The sequence below is a fragment of the Lissotriton helveticus genome, chromosome 5_1 (assembly GCF_964261635.1).
Source record: "Lissotriton helveticus chromosome 5_1, aLisHel1.1, whole genome shotgun sequence".
NCBI lineage: Eukaryota > Metazoa > Chordata > Amphibia > Caudata > Salamandridae > Lissotriton > Lissotriton helveticus.
This window is the reverse complement of record NC_136065.1, coordinates 2,031,091,571-2,031,116,275: the sequence shown is the minus strand read 5'-3', so window position 1 is coordinate 2,031,116,275 and position 24,705 is coordinate 2,031,091,571.

Sequence of the window (24,705 nt, the reverse complement as noted above, 5' to 3'; positions counted from 1 at the left end):
AACAACCCTGTAAAGAGCTGAGCTATTCTCTCTCACCTGGAACACTCAGGGACCCACATATGCCCTCTCCAGGAAACCCACCTCTTCGTGGGTGACACCCACAGGCTCCAATCTAGAATGTGCCCCCATCTGCTCTTCTCCTCCCTTCCCACCAAATCTGCTGGGGTCGCAATCCTTGTCTATTCCACCTTACCTGGGAAGATTGGTCCTAAGCAGACAGAAATCAGGGGCAGGGTTATTAGCTCACCCACTCTCGGTCGGCTCACACACCTTCACATTGGGTTCTGCGTATGCCCCAAATGATGGTCAGGAGACCATCCCATGCCTGGCAGTGATGGAGCTGACAAAGTTGACGGACTGGTTGTTGTTCATGGGCGGCAACCTTGATATATAACCTTCGACAATGCAATGGATCGCTCAGCCCAGCAACGGGGCAGTCTGGGACTCTCACGCATGAGGGGATACTGTGGTGGGGTGGGTCTAATAGATGTCAGGAGGGCTCTACCTTTAGGACGCAAGCACAGAAAACCGCAGGCATATGTTTTGGCCTACTCCGGTCTGTGCGGAAAGTTCTTCCACTCCTGCCTCCCCATTCCAGGAAATTACTAATCCAGGGGCTAATACTATCCAGACTGGATTATAGCAACGCCCTGTTCTTAGCAGCTCCTGAAGCAACCATCAATACCCTCCAACGGGTTCAGAACGCAGCAGCTAGGCTGCTCACTGGCGCCTCAAGAAGATCTTCAGCTAGACCGGTCCTGAGAGCACTTCACTGGCTGCTAATACGCGAAAGAATTACCTTCAAATCGCTATGTATTACCCATAAGGTTCTCCAGGATAAAGGACCCCCGATTCTCAGGAGTTTGATCTGCCCCTATAAGCCTTCTCGGGCTCTCCGGTCTGACTTCGGAAATCTGGCCAAGGTTCCCAGAGTGAGGAAGGTGCGCACTGGGGGACGCCGTTTCTCGGTAAATGCGGCAAAGCTGTGGAATGCCCTCCCTGGCTGGATTCGAACGGAACCCTGTCATCTCAAATTTCGAAAGTCTCTTAAAACATTTATTTTTCCCAGTGACCCCTAAGTAACGGTACCCTCTTCAGTTTGCTCTTTGTTCTTTTCTGTTAGCGCTGGGACGCTTTCGGGCAGGCATGCGCTTTACAAATTAAATTTCATTTCATTTTCATTTCATTACATCCCAACACACAAGATTACACTTTCTATCCCACTCACACAAGACATACGTGAGGATAGATTATTTCTTCGGCACCTCTGGTATTGTGTCCCAAGCCGCGGAAAGTATACCACGCTCACAGTCCCTCTCATGTTGGGATCACTGATACAATATTGACTCCTAAAACTTCGACCTACAGAAATATAGCGGAAAAATATTGTATACAAAAATATCAACACCTTATACTTAAAAAAGAAATTACACAAAAATCATTAAAAATATATTGTATAAAAAATATTGATGACAAAAATATCAACAACCAAAATATAGCTTACAAAAATATCGATAACATTGAAATAAAATGAAACACACCAAAACTATCGATATTAACAATATCGACTACACAAATATAGATAAAATATATATAAACTATATTGAAAATAACATTTAAACCTAAAAATATACTATTTACAGTTATATAATTAAATTACATGTACCAAATATTTAAAATAAAGTACAGTAATATTAAAAAATAATAATTAAAACAACTACAATAATAATACAAACACAAATAAATAAATAGATAAAAAATACATTAAATCAATATCAAACTGACTGAAAATAAACTAATATTAATATATATCAAATATAAATAATTTAAATTAAATTTATTTACAAATATATTTAAATAAAAATAAATAAAATAAATACAATCATTAAATAAACATTATATATATTAAACTCATTAAAAGGCAACTGCTAAAAATTTCAACCAATATATTTACACTAAAGGAACACAAACCGATAGAAAACACTAACTATTAAATAACCACTACAAAAACAATGAATTAATGAACACCAATTTTACCATATATCTGCCAAACAAAGAGGAAGAGAGATGCTTTGCAAGAGAGAGAACACAGAAGGAAGAAGAACTACCTAAACAACTATATCGAAAATCCAACAATACAGGTAAGAACAAAACTATAATTAATTCGCCTTTTTTAATTTAATTAACTAAAACCATTACATGTGTTTCTTTAAATATCACAGATTAAACTTCATTATAAATCCACCTAGAAAATACAGGACAAAGATTTTCGTGCCCACAATATTTAAATCAACATCATTAAAAATATAGCAAACCAAGTATATAACTTAACCTAAAAAGAAAGTACATTATTAAGATTTTTTTAAACGTAATAAAAATACAAAACATAGCTACCAAATACTTTTCTTTTTACAGCTTCCACAAAATTCAACAAAACAATAACATCAATGAAAGACACTACATCAACGAAAAATAATAACCCTACAATTTGCCTTACAAAAAGTTTTAAAATAAAGACTAATGAGCACATGCATCAAGCTTATTACTGGGCGCAAATGAGCCGATTCCCAGGATAGCCTCATTTGCGATCAGTAAAAGTACTTTTAGGATACATTAACTCAAAACGCAATAGCAAAATAGGTACTATCAAACTGCAAATAGTTTCCAATTCATTCCTATGGCCCTCAAGGCCCATAGGAATGAATGACAAAAGATACTACTCCCTATTACAGATTCTGTATAAATAGCAATTTATTTAGCAATTCCTATATGCATTAATAATTGCAACTCTTAGATAGCGATTCCTTAAAAATCGCTATCAAGGAATTGCAATTCTTTAGCTTCATACATGTGGTCGAAAATTATGAAAGTAATATAATTAGCTAAAAATATAACTTTTTCTCTTTTATTTCACAGCTTACACATCACTGCAACTGCACCAAAAACGTGACAACAAACTACGAAGAAAACTACAAATCTACATTAAAGAAAAATACCAAACTAAGGAGCTCATTAGGATGGCGGTCGTAGGCACATCCGCGGTGTTGACGGTGGTAGAAAATGTCTTTTTCCACACTCCATCGGCGGTCCTCGCGTCCGCCATAATACGATGGGCAAAGATAGCCCATTTTCCATCTGCTGTGGAGTCTCAGGATCTGCTAGAAATTTCCTTCCGCAACGGTGGTGGTGGGATCCAATAGAGAAAGACTGCATGTGTAATGACGTCATGACTGCCGGACAAATCACGATGCCTCAAACAGCCGATCAGACGAAGCAGAGAAACCAGCCCCTTACACACAGTGGAAGTACTACTGCAGAGAGCGAAACCCGAATCCCGGTCACCTCCACGTGTTCCTGGCCGCTATGGATCCAGCTCATCTAGTCCTTCCACTGCAGTACCTCATACACTGGCAGCACCTACCTTCCCCTCATGTGAATCAAACTGAGTATAATTAAGAAATGAAGACTCACATTGCGTATGAACAACCACTGAACTGTTCACACTGCTTGTCAGAAAGATCCCACAGTGATACTCTGCCACATACACATACCATAGGTCAGCAGAAATGTAGGACAATGAATGGGCTATCCCAAAGTGAAGTGAACAGTGCTGGAAAACCATGGAGCAAGCCACATAGCATGTGTACATCCCATGCAAGAGGAGGAACATTTCACACTACCCTTAGGCTCTCAAATCAGACATGGGTGGCATAGTGAGTGAAATTAAACCGAAGTGATCTCTGTGCAACATCTCAGGGATACATCAATGCAAGCTATGCATTGGCCCAGGAATGATGGGAAGTTTCAGAAGCCATAAAATGACCAGCCACACATCTGTGTCAACTTACTTGACATGTGTATGCCACCAGCACAACACACATGGCTCATTTTCACACTCCCTGACTGTCAAACCCAAGTAAGACATCCACACATACCTCTCATCTACCCATCTCACACCTGCAACACTCAGCAACTGTGAGAAACACACATAAAGGTGCAAATAAGGTCCTGTGAGTTTACTGACAACCAATCACACACCCTGGTGTGCATCTACAAATGTCAGACTCACACGCGGGGATGTCTGAACCAATGCTGACCCAAAAACAATAGCTAATGACAAATCTCACAAACAACATCCACATAAGTCCAACAAGCTCAGCCATGTGCAGCCAAACAGTGGAAAGGCAATGTGACCCTAGACAGAACAGGAATACCCAACATTGTCACTCTGGACCAATGCACAGACACCATACCCCAACACAAAAATAGATCGAACATCAAAAGCCAATCATGACCACTAAATGAGATCAATGGGACAAATCACCTAACACAGACACCACACCAGTCATCAAGTGAACATGGTGTCATAGTGTACCACAAGCATGCACATGCACAATCCTAACAAGTGACAGGTCAAAAATAGGAGGACAAACCATTACTGTGCACTCAAAACAAGCTCATGAACAAGAATCAACCTTGCTGCATGTGACATACACACAAGAAATGCGCACTACACATGCAACACATATCTGAATGTATCACAATGCACAAACTACTCCCACACAATGTCATGCAAATAGAACATCACACACACATTGCACCTTTCAGTAGAAAGAGCCAACACAGGCCAAACACTGCATCCACCTACAACAAAAATACAACAGATGCACATATCAATCGATCACATAGCAAACTCAGCTGGATATCAGGGGGATGCACACCAAGCAAGTACAAGGCAACATACACTGACAGCACTGCATGCACACCAAGCAGTGTGTGCACACCCACCAAACCAGTAGCACACATATCTGAGTGCCCCACCATGAACTCCCACAACCCAAATTATCACAGCACACAGATAACATCACACTCAGGAAGGGTAGCAGTACCTTAGCAAACACACATACAGCTTAGCCATCACCCACAGATGCACAACTCAGGGAAACCCAGATGCAAACAACATGACTAGAGGACTGTACTGCTTAAACATATGCACTACACATGAGCAACCATGAGTGCAAACTAGAAGAAAATAACACATAACTAATTGTGAAACTGTCCTGACTGGCACATTGGTCCTGTACCCAGATCATCCTTCCCACAGTATAGTGTCACACTGTGAAGTGGTGGGGAAGCTCACACGCTGGCAAGCCATTGGGTGGAAGGCATGAGATTGAAGCCGTGTGTACATCAGTGGTGCACAGGTGAGGAGTGTACAGTCCACACACACATAGAAGAGTAACTCACAATGTATAGGCACCAGAAGCACCTATAGGGGATAGTATGACTCCTGATAACACATACCATACTGGAGCCAAACATTTGTTAAGTGACAGCAATGTATGAGAAAACTCACAAATAATGTCAGTGTGGCTGAGCAGCTCAGCACAGTGAGCACAACCTTAAACAAGACACATGGCTGATCACCAAAACACAACACAGACGTTGCAGTGACACACTCTGCATACTCACAAAGGACAGCGACAACAAGTAGGTGCCCTTCAGGAGTGCAAGGACACACCGACACACTGCACAGTGCTCAACCTACAACTCCTACATGTGCCCATAATCTGAAGCACATGTCTGACAATGTAATCAAACAGGCACTCATTAGCTGGATCATACATGTGTGTAGTTGGCATGTGCAGGGGCACATACACATCAACATTACTGACAATGACCGGCCAATCACACTGTATGACTACTCAAGTGCACACATTCAAATGTACCCATGTGATTATAAAGACAGGCCCACACAAGATGACTACACACCAACACTGCTGTGCACACATCAAGAAATGCCGGACCCTGGCCATCCCGCAAGTAATCCTGTGGATAGCATGCACCTCTGTTCTGGTATTGCATCCTAACATGCCATGTGTACAATTTAGAAAACCTGACCACAGAATGATTAGGAGAAGAGTAGATCATCACAAACAACCATCATTGCACCCTCAAGCCTCAGACTGAAGAAGAACAAAAGTGCCTGTTACCTCTGGAAACCTCTGAAAAAGTAAAACAAGCAATTGGCAATGTTAAAGTGGCATACAGCACATGTGTCACATGAACCAATATCCATACATACAATTTTTATTTAGCATTGACATTGACAAAGCAGACAACAGGAGTAACTGTCTTTATTACATAAAACCCAGATAGGCATCATAAGTAACAAACAGCAAGGCCATTGGCCAGTACAAAATCAAAGTATGCACATGTGTGCATGAGAAATTTCACAGGGAATGGATAACATTGTTCACTGCCATGAGAATCACCCCAGCTCAGGGGATAAAAATGGCCAGTCCAGGCACCGCTGTGGGAGACATGGTGTGGGGAGGGGGACTTTGCTTCAACTTTGGCTTTCAGTTGATCTGGGAGGTAGCAGATTGTCGGGGCCAGTTGGAGGACTGGACCTGGGACAGAGAGGACCGGCTGAGGTAGAGGCAACAGTGGCTACGGGAGCCTGAGGGCTGCTTGGACCAGGTAATGGGGTGGCACGGGGAGGTGGAGACATGCTGCCAGGAGACAGAGTGTGTGAAGGTGAATGTTGAGGGCTGGGTCTCAACTTCTTGGGGATTCAATAGCCCCCAAGTGTCTCGGCCGGAGTGGGAAGTGAGGTGGGCACAACAGCCTCACTCGCCACCAAAGGTGAATCAGATGCAGGTGGCTCTCCCTGTGGGGATTTGCTGGATCTGCTGGTACGCTTGGGGTGACCTTGCATTTTCCCCTGCATCCAATGTTGTCCAGGTAAACACCCCACTTTGCTCTCCTGTTCCAGTTTCACAGGGGTGTGGGTGGGAGTTGACGTTGAGGGTGAATCTGCCTTAGAGAAGTGTTTGTGCTTAGTCGTTGCAGGCACCAGGTTCACGGCAGACAGGGCAACTGTTTGTTTGTCTTTGGGAGCAGGTGTGGGGATTGGAGTGCCCTTGGATGGGGTGATTTTGATGAATGTGATGTTGATGCCTGCTTCTTGGCCTGATGCCCATGAGTGTCACATGATGGCCTTTTGGTTTTGTACTTCTGTGTGCCTGTTTTGTGTTTTGGGGATGGTGTCTGTGGTCTGGTCCACTTGGAGTGCTGCTGTTGTTGCTGCGTGTGGAGAACTTGCTGCCTGAGGGCTGTGGCATGACGGCACTCTCGTCAGGTGGTGCCACTGTCAGCGTGGTTGCTAAAGGGACAGGAGCTGGACTGGGAGCCTGTGACTGATGAATGGCTCCCGTCACTATGGAGGACAAAGACTGGACAGTTTGGTGTAGGCCACCCACGTCAGAATGAATCCCCTCCATGAAAGCAACTCTCTGTGCCAACTTCTTGTCATGATCCTGGAAGGGTAATTAACCTTTATCCCGCATTTTTTTTCCCACAGACTTTCAGTCCGCATACCATTTGTCCGCAAGGTCATTGATCTCGCATACCTTCATCCCGCATTTTTTCAAAACGCATGTGCATTTATCACGCATGCCTTTACAACGAATTACGTTGTAAAGGCATGTATGGTAAATGCATTTGCGTTGTGAAAACCACGATGACGAGAGAGGTAAGGGTGTTTGGGTTAATTTTTTTGGTCGTGCTGGGTTAGTGATTGTGTAGTGTAGTGTTGTGTTCGTGTAGTGTAGAGTTGTGGTGGTTGTTTAGTGTAGGGTCATGCTGGGGGAAGTGTTATAGGGGTTAGGGTAGTGGTGTAGTGTTTGTGTAGTGTAGGGTCATGCTGGGGGAAGTGTTTTAGGGTTTAGGGTAGTGTTGTAGTGTTTGTGTAGTGTAGGGTCATGCTGGGGGTAGTGTTTTAGGGTTTAGGGTAGTGTTGTAGTGTTTGCGTAGTGTAGGGTCATGCTGGGGGTAGTGTTTTAGGGTTTAGGGTAGTGTTGTAGTGTTTGCCTAGTGTAGGGTCATGCTGGGGGTAGTGTTTTAGGGTTTAGGGTAGTGTTGTAGTGTTTGTGTAGTGTAGGGTCATGCTGGGGGTAGTGTTTTAGGGTTTGGGTAGTGTTGTAGTGTAGGGTCATGCTGGAGGAAGTGTTATAGGGTTTAGGGCAGTGTTGTAGTGTAGGGTCATGCAGGGGTAGTGTTTTAGGGTTTAGGGTAGTTTTGTAGTTTTTGTGTAGTGTAGGGTCATGCTGGGGGTAGTGTTTTAGGGTTTAGGGTAGTGTTGTAGTGTTTGTGTAGTGTAGGGTCATGCTGGGGGAAGTGTTATAGGGTTTAGGATAGTGTTATAGTGTAGGGTCATGCAGGGGTAGTGTTTTAGAGTTTAGGGTAGTGTTGTAGTGTTTGTGTAGTGTAGGGTCATGCTGGGGGTAGTGTTTTAGGGTTAAGGGCAGTGTTGTAGTGTTTGTGTAGTGTAGGGTCATGCAGGGGTAGTGTTTTAGGGTTTAGGGTAGTGTTGTAGTGTTTTTGTAGTGTAGGGTCATGCTGGGGTGTAGTGTTTTAGGGTTTAGGGTTGTGTTGTAGTGTTTGTGTAGGGTAGGGTCATGCTGGGGTGTAGTGGTTTAGGGTAGTATTGTAGTGTTTGTGTAGGGGCATGCTGGGGGTAGTGTATTAAGGTAGTGTTGTAGTGTTTGTTTCGGGAAGTAAAGTGTTTTATGGTAGTGTTGGGGGATCGTGCTGGGTAGTGTAAATGTTGGAAAAGGACTGTGTGTCAAGGGTGGGTGGTGCAGGGGTACTACTCTGGTCGGTGATGGTCGCTCCACCCGCCGCGCGGCTCTCCTTGAGTGTGCCCTGTCCCCCTGCCTGCCTGTTCCTGCTCGCTAGCAGTCTGCCGCTGCTCCCCTGCGGCCCGCCCCCCCTTTTGCCTTCTGTACCTGTTCCCCTTCCCGCGCCACCCAGCTCCCGCCTCCCAGCTGCTCCTCCCTCCTACTCCGCCTCTCCCACTACGCCATTTATGGCGGAGTCCGCATTCACGCGCAGCGGGCGCGCCCTTTGCGCGCCAATGGCGTGCCAAAGGCAAGCCCGTCTACGCCCGTCCGCTCCTGGACCGTGCCCAGCGCCAGGACCCCTGGCCCCTGCAGAAGCCAGCCTACACGACGTGTCGTGTATTTCTATAGGTTCTGAATCGATCCCCCTATTCCTGACCCTATTCTGGTTGAACTACCTAGCTAGTTAACTAACAGTCAGCCCATGAGGCAAGAAATCCCCCATGATGCAGATACCGTTATCTGACGCAGTCACACTACGGCACAGGAACGTGTTATCTGATTAGGTCATAACGCTTGAGATCTAATTAGACAAGCGACATTCCTCCAGCCCCTGATAAGGCATACGACGTTCTCATAACAAATCAAACCTATGACAACCTGGATAATCCGTGCGGCCATTGTTTTGATTTCACAGAGAACTTTAGTAAAGAATGTGCTAACGAGCAAGTCGTATGACATCTTTATTGACGTACCTATGTCCATCCTTACGTCAATCCCGGCACCTTTAAGGTATAAATATTGCCGACCTTGCCCTATGCAAACACACGCGTGGTGACAAGACGGAGCAGCCATACTTGCCGAAGCCGAGAGCAGAAGCAGACCCCGCAGGCAGCAGCCCCACCTTCCTGACGCGCTGAGAGATGCGCTGCTATCTCAAGCCGAGAGACCCAGCACCGGCGCTTCTGGGCAGCCCTCGCAGGCAGCCTGGAATATCGAGAGCAGAGAAAGAGATACCATTCCTCATTCATCCTAAATTCCAGGTACAGAACTGAATAACCCCTCCTAGAGAATTCTTTAGTTATTCACTTGGCAAAAACAAACTTAACTTAAACTGTAACTTTCTATTCCCGCCCACGTATTAGACTTAGGTCAGGTACACGGGGTAGGCGTATTTAGAAACACCAGTTGAGCACGTTTAGTCAAATGTATATGTGTATGTAAATATATTTTAATCATTTTAAAACATCATATGGCTCAGAAACCATATCAATGTTTTTACAGTATTATTTTATACTATTGCTTTTAATGTATGCACTTTACTTAACTATAAGTATTGCAATAATATCGATCCATTTCTCTTGTACGAGAAAAGAGACTGATCAATAAATAACACCTTTTATTGAACATGCCCGTCTCTTCCTTTTCTCTACATTCTGATGAGACTAAGAATGCACGTACTGACTGAGTAAAATAATTGCCTTGTGCTCACACGACTCTTGAGATTGACTCTTGATTAGGGGAGAGCAAAGTTGTCATGTTCTATGGTTGTCAGAAACTAAATCCCTTCTTGTCTAATCAGGGGAGTTAATCCTTCCTTGAACATTCGAGAAAGTTTCTAGCGAACTCTGAGCTTAGCTGGCAAACCCAAAAATTAAGTCTAGCATCGACAGTAGTAGACCTAGTTAACGTCTGGCCTAGGCCTTTACTACTGTAGGTACTATTCCAATGCGCAGAGCCTATTGGGAAAATAGGAGCTACACTACATGGCGCCCAACGCGTTTGGAAAGGGCGATAAAACTAACGTAAGACATTTAGAGTAACTCAGTCGTGCTTTCTCACTCAGACCCCTTTTCCCAAATACTCCAAAGACGTCTGGAGTGGGTGAAAGGTTATAATATCCTCCAAAACCTCGCAGGAGGGAACTCCTATGTATGGTTCTTGGTCTAGTCAACGTTGAAGGATAAACAGTGTTCCAGAATATTGTGCATCTAATCTCTGTTTCCATAAGAAACCTGATCTGCAAATAAACATAATACCATCCTGTCAGCAAAATGGACAGCGATGAAGAACGAGAGGTTACTAGATTAGCTACTGAAATAGCAGATGCTGATGCTACCATGCAAGCAGCAGACGCGGATATAATACTCATTCCGGTCGCCAAAAGGAGATCTATAACCTTAAAACTTATAGAAAATGGACTGACACCTAGAGGTGGCACAGTCATATTCGTAATCGAGGCACACGAATATCGGCAGACAGAGGTATACTATACATGGATACATTTTCCAGCAGCTAATACTATAACAAAGTACTTCCACTATTACAAAGTAGAGGAACCTCCTAATGAGTACACTCCTTTCGAGGAGGTGGAAGTACCACTCAAATTCCAAGAGCATTTGCTCTTATTTGATGGCGCCCTAAAACATAATAATCACATTACAAGGCTCGGTCCTTTAGGAAGACCAGGAGCAACGTGGCCGGTCCTAGCCGGATACACACCATATCCAGACATCGAAAGAATGCCTGCAGCAGAGCTGTTAATACAGCTAAAACAACTACTAAAAATTCACAGACAATTAGTTCAGTATGTAATGCGGACTTCAACAATTCAGCCAGCGATTAAACTTCCACAGCTGACCCCTCACCAGGGGAACACAAATAAAATTACACCACAGAACATCCAATCCTGCCTAGGTAAAGTCCCAGCAAAACGGGAACAAATACCATTCTGGTTGGCACAGAAAATTACCCAAATAAGAGGCGGTGTTTCCTGACACCACCCCATTAGAAAAACACAGGATTCTGACTATATGTCTCCCAATGGGAATCGCACCACACATTGAGGACTGTGACACTTGGGGTACAGTCTTTGCTTCCATCTACACAAAAACGCACGGTGTTCCATCCATTTCGGTAATACCAGATGTGCTAAAACAAATTCAAGATGAATACGGTCCAGAACCTGCTTTAACTCTTGGTATGAAATTACTGAAAGACTTCAAGCAGGTCTCGGCTATATTACTAGCCAACATAAAGGGTGAAGCAGCAAACGTGGCGATCCGCCAGAGGTTAAAAGAGACAGATATAGCAGACCAACCAGCTGAAATTGCCAGAATCATAGAAAAATCCTATGAAGAACTAGGCAGAGATAGTCTAGGTGGAATACCAGTAAAACCGCAACTGACTACAAGTCCAGAAAAAATGTTTTTTAATAATAATAATAATTCACCAAAAAAGAACTGGGATGGGAACAAACAATCCAATCCCAAAGAAAAGAAATTCCAGTCCAGAGGAAGGTCTCCTAGGCGAAGAGAGAAATCTCCAAACCCGAGACAAAGGTCACCCCAGAGTGAACCCTCTGGGAATAGATATAACCTTAGAAATAGGGATAATATTAAAAAACCTGATAGATATCAAGACATTGATACACGTCCCTCTCAATCTTTTCAGAATTCCTCGCAGAAATCGGAAAGAAGAGGACGGTCAGAAGAGCACGCCAAGTCCAAAGACAAGGAACCTGCTCAACTGAAAAAGAAATCACAATTTCCAAAAAAGAAGGTAGCCAGTATCAAGGTAGTTAACAATGCCGAGAATACTAAGGACACAACTGAAAAACGGAGAGTGGGCTCAGACAATGCTAGACAGCGCAGCAGAGGTGAGCATAGCTCGCAAAGTCCTTATGAATCATCTGGAGACAGTGGACACGAATGAATACCTTCAAGTGGAAACTGCAGATACCAGAGTTAGCAAGCCCCACAAAATATACGAGATAACATTACGTATAGAGGGAGATAAGACTAGGAAAATAAGGGGACTATTTTGGGATAACCTCTCCAAGGGTTATGACATCCTTCTAGCTGAAAAAGACTGGCCACCAGAGTTTGTCAGGGAGTGCCCTCATGGCGAAGAAGTAATTATGCCTGCCTTCTCGAATCAAATCCCGATTCATAAAAAATACACACTTGCTAGAAAGTGGGCAGTGGCCTTAGCACCTGCTTTATATAAAAATCATGTAGGATGGGATGAGGATTCTCCTCCTCACAAAGTCCAGTTAAAATCACAACCAACTGCACAAAGGCAGTACCCAATTAAGCAAGAGGCTAAAAAACAAGTAAATGAAATACTAGATCAGCTAGAATACCAGGGGGTGATTGAAACTTGCACCTCACAAATGAACAATCCTTTGTTTCCGGTCTCCAAACCAGACAATTCATACCGTCTAGTTTTGGATTACCGACACCTTAACACATGTTGCAAAACTTTTGCAGTGCAAAACTCACACAGTGCTGCACTAATGAATAACATAGTGCGCAAAAAATACAAAACTACCTTGGACATCTCCAACGGATTCTTTTGTCAAAACATAGCACCAGAGAGCAGATATTTAACAGCTTTCTCAGTAAATGGCACTCAAAAACAATTCTGTCGGTTAGCCCAGGGGTACAAGAACAGCCCGGGGGTATTCTCAGCGAGAGTAACAGAATTACTACAACAATATGATGATGAAGCATTATCTTATGTCGATGACATTTACTTAACAGATGATGACTTGGAAACTCACTTGAAAAGAGTGAACACCATAATACTTGGTTTCGCTGCAGAGGGTTACAAATTCAACTTCAAAAAGTCCAGAATTGCCCATCTGACGGTCCTATTCTTAGGATATGAGTTATCAAGTGAAGGCAAAAGCCTGGCAGACAATTTCCTAGAGAAATGTGCCGTAATCCAAGCTCCTAAAACACTAAAAAACCTACAGTCAATTCTAGGCTTCCTAAATTTCGGAAGAACTTACATTGCAAATTACGCAGAAAGGGTCAAACCCCTTTACGATCTAATTAAACCAGATTTTAAAAGATCAAGTTGGACTCAAACACACACAGACATTTTGAGATCCTTACAAACAGACATGCTAATTAAGACAAAATTAGAAACACGTGATAATACACGCAACCTTGTGATCCGAGTCATTCCAGGGAGATGCGGATTCACATACCTGACCTCTAATGAGGGAGAAAAGGTACCAATTGCATTCAAATCACACTTGTACACAAAAGCTGAACAGAGATTCAGCAACAAAGGAAAAATTGTTCAAGCAGTTCAAACCGCAATAGCTAGAGAAAAAGACATAGCTGACGGTAGACATATCACAGTCAGAACAGCTGAATCAGCCTTTGAGGCATTAACAACACCGTGTAATTTACCAACAACAACATTGGATCCAGAATGGTTACAATGGGTAAATTCAATCACAACGGACAAAGTATACTACTTCTTTGATCCAGAACTAGAAGAATTAAAAAATCTAAAATATGAAAAAACGTATCCTCTGCCAATCGACATTCTGCCTCTACGACATTACGCCTGTGTAATCTATACAGACGGACATGCTCAACCCTCCGTTTGGGGAGAACATGCATACAATCCCACATGTGAGATTACAAAAGAAGTGTGGCGCGGAGGTAAACTAAAACCTCTATTAACAAAATCACACTCAGTAGAAACTAATTCAGAACTACAAACTGAAATAATAGCTTTGAAAATGGCGCTAGATAATGCGGATCGCGAATTCCCGACACTTATAGTGTCAGATTCATATTTCTGCGTCAAAGCATATAACAAGGATTTGCAGACATGGATTCAGAACGGTTACAAAGATGACACAGATGCACCAATAAAGCAGAGACTTCTCTGGGAACAAGTAGCTCTTTTGAAGAAAGAACTACCAAAGACTCACGTGACTCACTCACTGAGTCATCAACGTGATGGCGTTCACGTTGTGGGGAATTCATTGGCTGAGACAGCCGCAGCGGCAGCCACTAAATCGGCTCCCGTAGATCGAAAAAAGCGTACATTAAAATACATTGACGGTGAAACATTGCTGGCGGTGAAAACGTCATCAAAAGGCGACTGCTCAGCGTTACCGATCAACTATCCACTCAATTATACATACATAATCGATGCAAACTCCGTCCCTTTTGCTCGAATGCCTGGAGTGGGGGATAGAGTGATTCCAAACATGGACAGGAGAAACTTGTTAATCGCAGACGCACACATGGGCGAGGGTCACAGACACCTTAAATTAAAAGATTCTCTGGAAGATTTACAATCACGGTACTGGTGGCCAGGCATGAGCCTCCATCTTACCATCTTTGTAAAAAACTGCCCAAACTGCAACAGAGATCGCAGTGGGGAGAGAAGCAGTTTAATACCTCGTCGTATCAAGGCAGATAATATTACCAGCAAAAAGAATGGCTTGCGATTAACATATACAGGCTAGTTCCCACTTATAATGTAGATCCACAGCACTCGGCTGACGTCCGGACTGTTATACAAGATTTGCGAGTCTAAATGGCATATACGCTAAGAGCATGCTACGTTCGACCATTTTTTTCTTTTTCTCAGGCAATCCAGCCTGGGGGGGAAAAGAATGGCCAAATGAGCACAGCCCAGCGGGAATCTTCTCACTTCCTTCCTGAGGGTATGGGATGGTGTAAAGAAAAAACCAAGACAGAAAGCAATCTATAATAGAAAGGATATTAGGTTCGGGAGCTGGGTGGGTCAAACATCTAATAAGTGTCCAACGTAGTCTAAATAACTTGCCAAGAAATTCTCTGAAGGGATTCAGTCCGTACGAATTATTATTCGGAACTAGGATGTTGATCTCTGACCTTGATAGTCAGACTTCAGTGGTAACAGAAAAAAGCTTTGATGTCAAAGACCGTTTGGCTATTTTGCAGGACTTAAACAAAACAAGAAAAGACCTGAGCAACATACAGTTGAAACAACAGCCAACAACCACTGAAGAATCACCACCTGTCCCAGCAAGACCTGTCTGGATCCCAAAAGTCGGGGATCTAGTCAGGGAGAAGATCGCGGTAAAGAAGGAATTTGGGCCTTCTTACAGAAAAGCAGTTCCTGTCTTGTCTGTCAACGGGACAAGATCAGTTGTACTACCGCCACTTGCTGGAAAAAAGGAGAACCGAGTTGTATCCATCGACCTGGTAAAACCACAACATGTGGCCGATAACAAACAGTAGGCCAAGTGGACTCCCAATAAGTAGCAGAACACCAAGGTTTGCTACCAGTACAGAGGTCCTAACAAAGAGGCTCATCACATTCGAAACGCCTACAGAAGAACAACAAGGACTATCCAACAATGCAATAGAACTTAGACCTCTGAAAACCCAAATAAAGACATTTAGCAGAGACACACCAATCTATACTGAAGTACCAAGTGAAAATGCAAAAAACAAAAATCCTGAACCAATTGGAACAATTGACAGAACTGCATCCGGTTACTTCATCAACTTCGATGATTCCTCTGAAGGCTTCAGCGAACAAAAGACACAGCCATCATCAAAATCCTTTAAAGACAAAGCGAAGGAACTTTTGAAACAACTAAAAGAAACATATCTGATTTCTCCATGGATTGAATTTTGGGTGGGTTTTGGTGCACTTATCCTCATACTTTGGCTCATCATGGTATTTACTTTGGGACGCTTCATTGAGGGAAAATATGCTAAAATGGACACAGCAAGTCAGAACATCAACTTGGTCCTCAAACCACACACATCTTCACACGTCGAGAAACGAGAACTTTCTTCAGAACTTTCTTCAGCCAACTTCACAGCAATTCCAATACCTGGTGGGGTAGCCTGGGACAACACTGACTATGAAATTTATGGTCCGGTCGAGATCCTGAAATATCCACACCAAATTAAGATCTCTTTGAGTGACTTTGCAAAACCAAACTCATTTGCTGATGATTGGGACTTTGAAAGTATAAACAATATGATGTCTGACTTAGTAATGTCTGCTAAATTTACAAAACATGATTATTTGCAAGGTTCTACAAATTATGATAGTATGTATTGCTATAACCACTATGGTAACCATTTCTTGCATAAATCTGCACAACCTAGAAATGTTTTAAATTTTAATCAATGGGAACATTGTGCTACACCTCCAAAAGGGAGCTCTAGAACCGTTTATGACAAATATTCATACTTTCAAGGTTTTAACACTAGTAATGCTGAAACATTTTATTATAAATTGTCAAACAAGACAGGGACCAAAACCATGATAACCAACACAAAATTGATTTATTCTGATTCATTCTTTGAAAAAATGAATACTTTTGGATTCGATTATTGGGACAAAAATGTTGATTTGAAAAGTGTTTGGGGTACAAAGGAATGGCAAGTACAGGGTATAGAAGCTTTGTTTAGAGCCTGCATGATCCCAGAACAAATGATATTTTTAAATGACACTGTTCAACAAACCACCTGTCTTGGCTTAGCCAAAATCAAAGATTTAAATAACCCGTCTATTCCAAAGCCAACAATGTTTAGCAATAACTCTGATACAGATGAAGAATTAGACATAAACCATATACTTAACCAAAACAGAACACATCCTGATTGGAAACAATGGTTGATCTGGCCCACAGATACAAATAACTGTCAAGATAGATTCCTGAATAAAACACAGGGTTTCAAAATGACCAGGCCAGACCCTAGATATCCCCAAAGACATCACCCAGGGATAATAACAACCTACAGTGTGGGCAAATTATGCCTTCAATGGCTACAGTCTTCCACACTGCCTGAAATTAAGCAACACCTAACTTTACTTACTGATGGTGCTGACTTGGATAATCCACGGAATCATAAATATTCCAATCTCAACCTTCAGGTTTCAATACTGCCAAAAATATATACAGGCTGGCATGTACGAGAAATTGGGGAAGGGGTACCTTAAAACAACTTGGAACCTGCCCTATTCACATGCATGTGTCAGTAATAAAGGACAGAAAGTGTTTCTTAGTGGCGACAATTGTGCTATGTCACTAAGCGGCACGCTTCTGTGTAACGGTATTAGTTTGCACGGAGCCTGTGAAGGGAATTCATACAACCTTTCATGTCACCAGCAAGGCGCACCTGCAACTGAAATAGAACCATTCTTTCAAAGACTCTATAATGGGAGTTACATTCTTATTGTAGACCGCAGATGTTGTAGTCTTATGCCCGGGACTCCTTATCTCGTCACTACGACGGCGAAGGTCAAGTGCTGTGGACGTTCTTTGTTCCCCAGCTCCTTCCCAGACAGGGAGGCAAGGGCATGGCCCGGTTTGAAAATTACTTCTATTCGAATAGACACTTTAAGCAGAATGAAAACAGTGCTTCTTCAGACGCCTACAAGGCTCACGTCATCTAAAGAAACGTATGATCTACAAGTCGCAAGGACGACTGCAGAGATACATACATTATTATCAACCAATTCCCCCGTACATTTCGCGGAAATCCTGAGCGAAATCTTAAATATTTCTGATACCACAGGGGTCTCAAAGGTATTTAAGACAGTATTTTCGATGGCATTAACACCATTCAAAGCCATACTGGGTATTTTTCCAGATTTCGTCCATTCGATTTTTGGCGGACTTCCCCTGATCCTAGGACTAATTGCAGGAATCCTATTCCTAGTCCTTATTTTTCGATATGGCAACCCATGTCACAGATCAAACTCTCGCGACAATGGAAGATACGATCCTAGCCATTGGATACCGGGACCGGATATCAAAAATCCTGGGACTCTCCCGGCTTAGAGACCTGAACATGACTTGGTTTCTATCATTTCGACCAATGTGGCAAAGGTGTGTTTTACCTGTACTAAGGTGTCTGCTATGCGGAGAAGAATGCGTGTTAGACACCTGTCTGACACTACAATCGGATGCGCCGGTGGATGCAGATACACTGCTGGTTCCTACCAAGGTTCACGCTTTGTGCTGCCCTCAAAGGCTGCCAATTCTGATGACGGCATTCCTGGAATCTTCACCATTACGATTGAAGAGTAGTGAAGTTCAAGATGAAAGCAGCATCGAACAGGTACGACCTTCTGTCAGCAATGCAAATCAGAATGTCAATGGAGACAATCATGCGCATGAATGCATGGTTACCCCTATTTCCGACTTAGTGGAACTTTCCCATGAAGCTGTTGACAGTTTTTTCGAAAGCCTGAATGATATGATGTTCTCTCCGGAACAGAAATAGAGACTTTTGAGTAAACTCGCACACGGCGTTCCCTGAATCCGGCCTTCAACTTAAAAAATAAAGTCACATGAACAATTACAATCCAGTTCACGGACAGCAACTTTTTTCAGCAAGCCCTTAAAATATTTTTCTATATATTTTTTCCCCAGGACACTGACCTTCTGCTTAAAGTAAGAAACTATTCCTAGAGAACTAAGATTTCTATTTTTTTAGATACTTTATAGACTTTATATAGACTTTAGCTGCCCGCTGGTATGTTCACAATATATTTTATGTGATGAAATGGTTTCGACTTTTTTTCTGTATAGCCATATTAAGAGCCATTTCATGTGTATTTCTCATATACCAACAAGCAATAATGCATAACAATGCGTGTTTACTTTTGCATTTAATTCATAACTTAAGTGCATACAATATATATGACTGCAATTTTTCAGTATATTTGAAAATTTCAAAATGCATTTATGTATTTTGGGGTGGTAAGGTATACACTATACTCTATAGTATGTTGTACTATGTTATACTATGCATAGATTAGTAGATATGACCATAGTTAGCGTGGAGTGGGTGTCGTGTATTTCTATAGGTTCTGAATCGATCCCCCTATTCCTGACCCTATTCTGGTTGAACTACCTAGCTAGTTAACTAACAGTCAGCCCATGAGGCAAGAAATCCCCCATGATGCAGATACCGTTATCTGACGCAGTCACACTACGGCACAGGAACGTGTTATCTGATTAGGTCATAACGCTTGAGATCTAATTAGACAAGCGACATTCCTCCAGCCCCTGATAAGGCATACGACGTTCTCATAACAAATCAAACCTATGACAACCTGGATAATCCGTGCGGCCATTGTTTTGATTTCACAGAGAACTTTAGTAAAGAATGTGCTAACGAGCAAGTCGTATGACATCTTTATTGACGTACCTATGTCCATCCTTACGTCAATCCCGGCACCTTTAAGGTATAAATATTGCCGACCTTGCCCTATGCAAACACACGCGTGGTGACAAGACGGAGCAGCCATACTTGCCGAAGCCGAGAGCAGAAGCAGGCCCCGCAGGCAGCAGCCCCGCCTTCCTGACGCGCTGAGAGACGCGCTGCTATCTCAAGCCGAGAGACCCAGCACCGGCGCTTCTGGGCAGCCCTCGCAGGCAGCCTGGAATATCGAGAGCAGAGAAAGAGATACCATTCCTCATTCATCCTAAATTCCAGGTACAGAACTGAATAACCCCTCCTAGAGAATTCTTTAGTTATTCACTTGGCAAAAACAAACTTAACTTAAACTGTAACTTTCTATTCCCGCCCACGTATTAGACTTAGGTCAGGTACACGGGGTAGGCGTATTTAGAAACACCAGTTGAGCACGTTTAGTCAAATGTATATGTGTATGTAAATATATTTTAATCATTTTAAAACATCATATGGCTCAGAAACCATATCAATGTTTTTACAGTATTATTTTATACTATTGCTTTTAATGTATGCACTTTACTTAACTATAAGTATTGCAATAATATCGATCCATTTCTCTTGTACGAGAAAAGAGACTGATCAATAAATAACACCTTTTATTGAACACGCCCGTCTCTTCCTTTTCTCTACATTCTGATGAGACTAAGAATGCACGTACTGACTGAGTAAAATAATTGCCTTGTGCTCACACGACTCTTGAGATTGACTCTTGATTAGGGGAGAGCAAAGTTGTCATGTTCTATGGTTGTCAGAAACTAAATCCCTTCTTGTCTAATCAGGGGAGTTAATCCTTCCTTGAACATTCGAGAAAGTTTCTAGCGAACTCTGAGCTTAGCTGGCAAACCCAAAAATTAAGTCTAGCATCGACAGTAGTAGACCTAGTTAACGTCTGGCCTAGGCCTTTACTACTGTAGGTACTATTCCAATGCGCAGAGCCTATTGGGAAAATAGGAGCTACACTACAGACGGACTTATGACCCTACCACCCTCAACGCACTCAACACCGGCCGGAACCCCGCCTGCTACCGAGCCACCCCGAGATGCACCCACGGACCCTTCACCTGCCAAGCCTGCAAGTTCACCTGCCTCCAAACCTGCACCACTCCCACCAAGCCGAACCCCAGCAACAACCACCTCAAGTGCATCCTGCTCAACACCCCCTCCGTCCACAGGCACGCCGTCGAACTCTGGAACCTGCTCGACACAACAGCACCAGACATCGCCTTCCTCACGGAAACCTGGATGAACGCCTCCTCAGCGCCTGACATCGCCATAGCCATCCCGGACGGATACAAGATCACCCGGAGGGACCGCGCAAACCAGACGGGAGGAGGCATCGCCATCGTCCACAAGAACACCATCCGCATCTCGACCAACTCCGACGAAACCTTCACCGCCGCCGAACACCTTCACTTCCAGATACACACCGACCCCAAAACGACCCTCAGAGGCACCCTCATCTACAGACCCCCGGGACCACGCACACAATTCAGCGAAGACATCGCAGACTTCATCAGCCCGCACGCCCTTCCCTCCGCTGACTACATCCTCCTAGGGGACCTCAACTTCCACCTGGAGAACAACAATGACAGCAACACCACCACCCTGCTGGACAACCTCGCCAACCTCGGACTCAAGCAACTGGTGAACACCCCTACCCACTACGCCGACCACACGCTTGACCCCGTCTTTTCATCCAGCAAGCACATCTCCTTCAGGCACTCCACCGGACTCCACTGGACGGACCACAGCTGCATCCACTTCAGCTTCAGAAGAACCACGACCCACCACCACCCGCAACAGGTTCCTCGACGGAGCTGGAGCAAGATCACCACCGGGCAGCTCACCACCTCCCTCAGCCAGAACCCTCCCACCAGCACAACGGACCCCAACGAAGCAGCCCGCAACCTCACACAGTGGCTGACCACCTGCGCCGATGACCTCGCACCACTAAAGAACCCTCCCAGCAGACCCGGCAGCAAGAAAACCCCCTGGTTCACCGACAAACTCAAGAACTCCAAGAAGAACTGCCGCATCCTCGAGAAAGCCTGGCGGCACGACCAGACCACAGACAACAGGACTGCTCTCAAGCACGCCACCCGCAAACACCACCAGCTGATCCGCGTCACCAAGAAGACAGCACTCAAAGAACGACTGGACAACAACGCCCACAACAGCAAGGAACTCTTCAGCATAATCAAAGAGTTCTCCAACCCCAGCGCCGGAAACAACGACATCACTCCCTCGCAAGACCTCTGCAACTCACTCGCCTTGTTCTTCACCGCAAGATCGCCGACATACACAACAGCTTCGACGCACAGACCACGCACCCAACCACCGAACCAACGCCCCCCACCACCACCCTCTGCAACTGGACCCCGGTCAGCACCGAAGACACCGCCCGCACGATGAACACCATCCACTCCGGATCCCCAACCAACCCCTGCCCCCACTACGTCTTCAACAAGGACGACGCCATCATCGCACCCCATCTCCGGGACGTCATCAACACCTCCTTCCACACCGCCACCTTCCAGGAGAGCTGGAAGCACGCCGAGCTCAGCGCCCTCCAATAAGAAACCAACAGCGGACCCCACCGACCTCAAGAACTTCCGCCCCATCTCGCTCCTCCCTTTTCCTGCCAAAGTCATCGAGAAGACCGTCAACAGACAGCTCGCCGCCTTCCTCGAGACGAACGGATCCCTCGACCCCTCACAGTCCGGGTTTCGGGCCAACCACAGCACGAGACCGCCCTCATCGCAGCCACCGACGACATCAGATCCCTGATCGACAACGGGGAAACAGCGGCCCTCATCCTCCTGGACCTCTCTGCGGCGTTTGACACTGTCTGCCACCGCACCCTGGTGCAGCGCCTCAGCAACATCGGAATCCAAGGGAAGGCACTGGAGTGGATCATCTTGTTCCTCGCCGGAAGAACCCAGAGAGTCCGCCTCCCCCGTTCAGATCCGAGGCCACCGAAGTCATCTGCGGCGTACCACAAGGATCATCACTCAGCCCAACCCTCTTCAACGTCTTCATGAGCCCCCTAGCAGCCATCGCACGCCAACACAACTGATCCTCTCCCTCACCAACGACCCCGCCACCGCCAGAGCCAGCCTACACGAAGGAATGAAAGACGTCGCCGAGTGGATGAAGAACAGCCACCTGAAACTGAACTCAGACAAGACAGAAGTCCTCATCCTGGGACCATCGCCCTCAGCCTGGGACGATTCCTGGTGGCCCCCTGCCCTGGGCACCACTCCCAAACCAACGGACCACGCACGCAACCTGGGCTTCATCCTGGACTCCTCCCTCTCAATGACCCGACAAGTCAACGCCTTCTCCTCATCGTGCTTCATCACCCTGCGCATGCTCCGCAAGTTCTTCAGATGGATCCCCACCGAAACCAGGAAGACCGTCACCCAGGCTCTCGTCACCAGCCGACTGGACTACGGGAACACCCTCTACGCCGGGACCAAAGCCAAACTTCAAAAAAGACTCCAACGCATCCAGAACACCTCCGCACGACTCATCCTGGACATCCCCCGACACCGCCACATCACCGGACACCTGAGAGACCTGCACTGGCTCCCCTTCAGCAAGAGAATCACGTTCAGACTCCTCACCCACGCACACAAGGCTCTCCACGACCTGGGCCCCAAGTACCTCAACGACCGCCTGACCTTCTACACGCCCACCCGCCAGCTACGATCAACCAGCCACGCCCTCGCCACCGTACCACGCATCCGCAGAGCCACCGCCGGAGGAAGATCCTTCTCCTACCTGGCAGCCAAGACATGGAACTCCCTCCCCATCCACCTTCGGCTGACCCAAGACCATCTGGCCTTCAGGAAGCAGCTCAAGACCTGGCTGTTGGAGCAGTAACGTACCCCTCTCCCCCAGTGCCTTGAGACCCTCCCGGGTGAGTAGCGCGCTATACAAATGCCGTGATTGATTGATTGATTGACTTTAGAGTGTAGTGTAGGGTAGGGTAGGGTAAGGTACTCTTACTTGCCTTTAGAACTTTTACAACGAGTATATCTTTAACATGCATGCCTTTTCGTTGTAATGGCGTGCGTGCTAAAGGCATATTTGTTTTAAAAGTTTTCGTTCTCTTAATTTGCGGACTAATAGTACTTGCGGTATTATATTTGCGGTAAGATGGTATGCGGGATTTTTGTCTGCGGTTTAACGTCATATATTCTCCTGGAAGGCATTCAGGAGAGCAGTCTAAACCACACACAGCTGGCGCAAACGTTCCCGCGCCTCCACACTGAGGGTAGCAGGGGAGACAGAGGCAGGGGCAGAGATGCCTGGGGGGGAAGGAGCCTCTACCCTTCCTAGGGCTGCGGGCATGGACAGCACTTTTGGTAGCAACTAATAGGGTGGGCACTGGACAATCTGTGGTGGAAGGAGAGGCAGATTTCGAACTTCCTGTGCCCGCCAACATCGAGGAGTCACCGCTGGAGTCTGATGATGTGGAGGTTGGTGTTTCCGGGCATGATTCATCCAGGGACTCCTGTCCCACTCCGAGGCGCTGGTCACATCAGTGTCAGTGGAAAGTCGTCACTGGAATTGTTATGGTGCCATGAATTATCCACTCAATGACAGGTTTCTCAGAAACTGTCAATGGCAATCTTTCCAGTTTTTCAATGCTCAGCACCGTATAGTCTGCTCCTTTTTGTGCCAAAGAGATTTGTTTATCTGTAAGGTTAAATAAAGAAAACAATGACGTTGTGTTGATTAGACGCCATGGCACGTAGCCTGAACGCAGATTTTGTAACGTCCAGCCTAGCTGCATGATAGCACGTAATTGGGACTGGCCATGTTGTAACATTAGCAAGTCCTGCTCTATTATGTCAATGGCAGAGGACACAATGCTATCCAAAGAATATATCCTGGAGGACAGAGTCGTTAACCCATTGTCCACTACAGAGAGGCTTTTCTCCAAATTAATACGATCAGCATATATACCGGCGTATACGAAACATTTTTGACGCGGTTTGCGAGGTCCCATCAAGAAATCTCCCAAATCAATGCCTTCTTTAAGT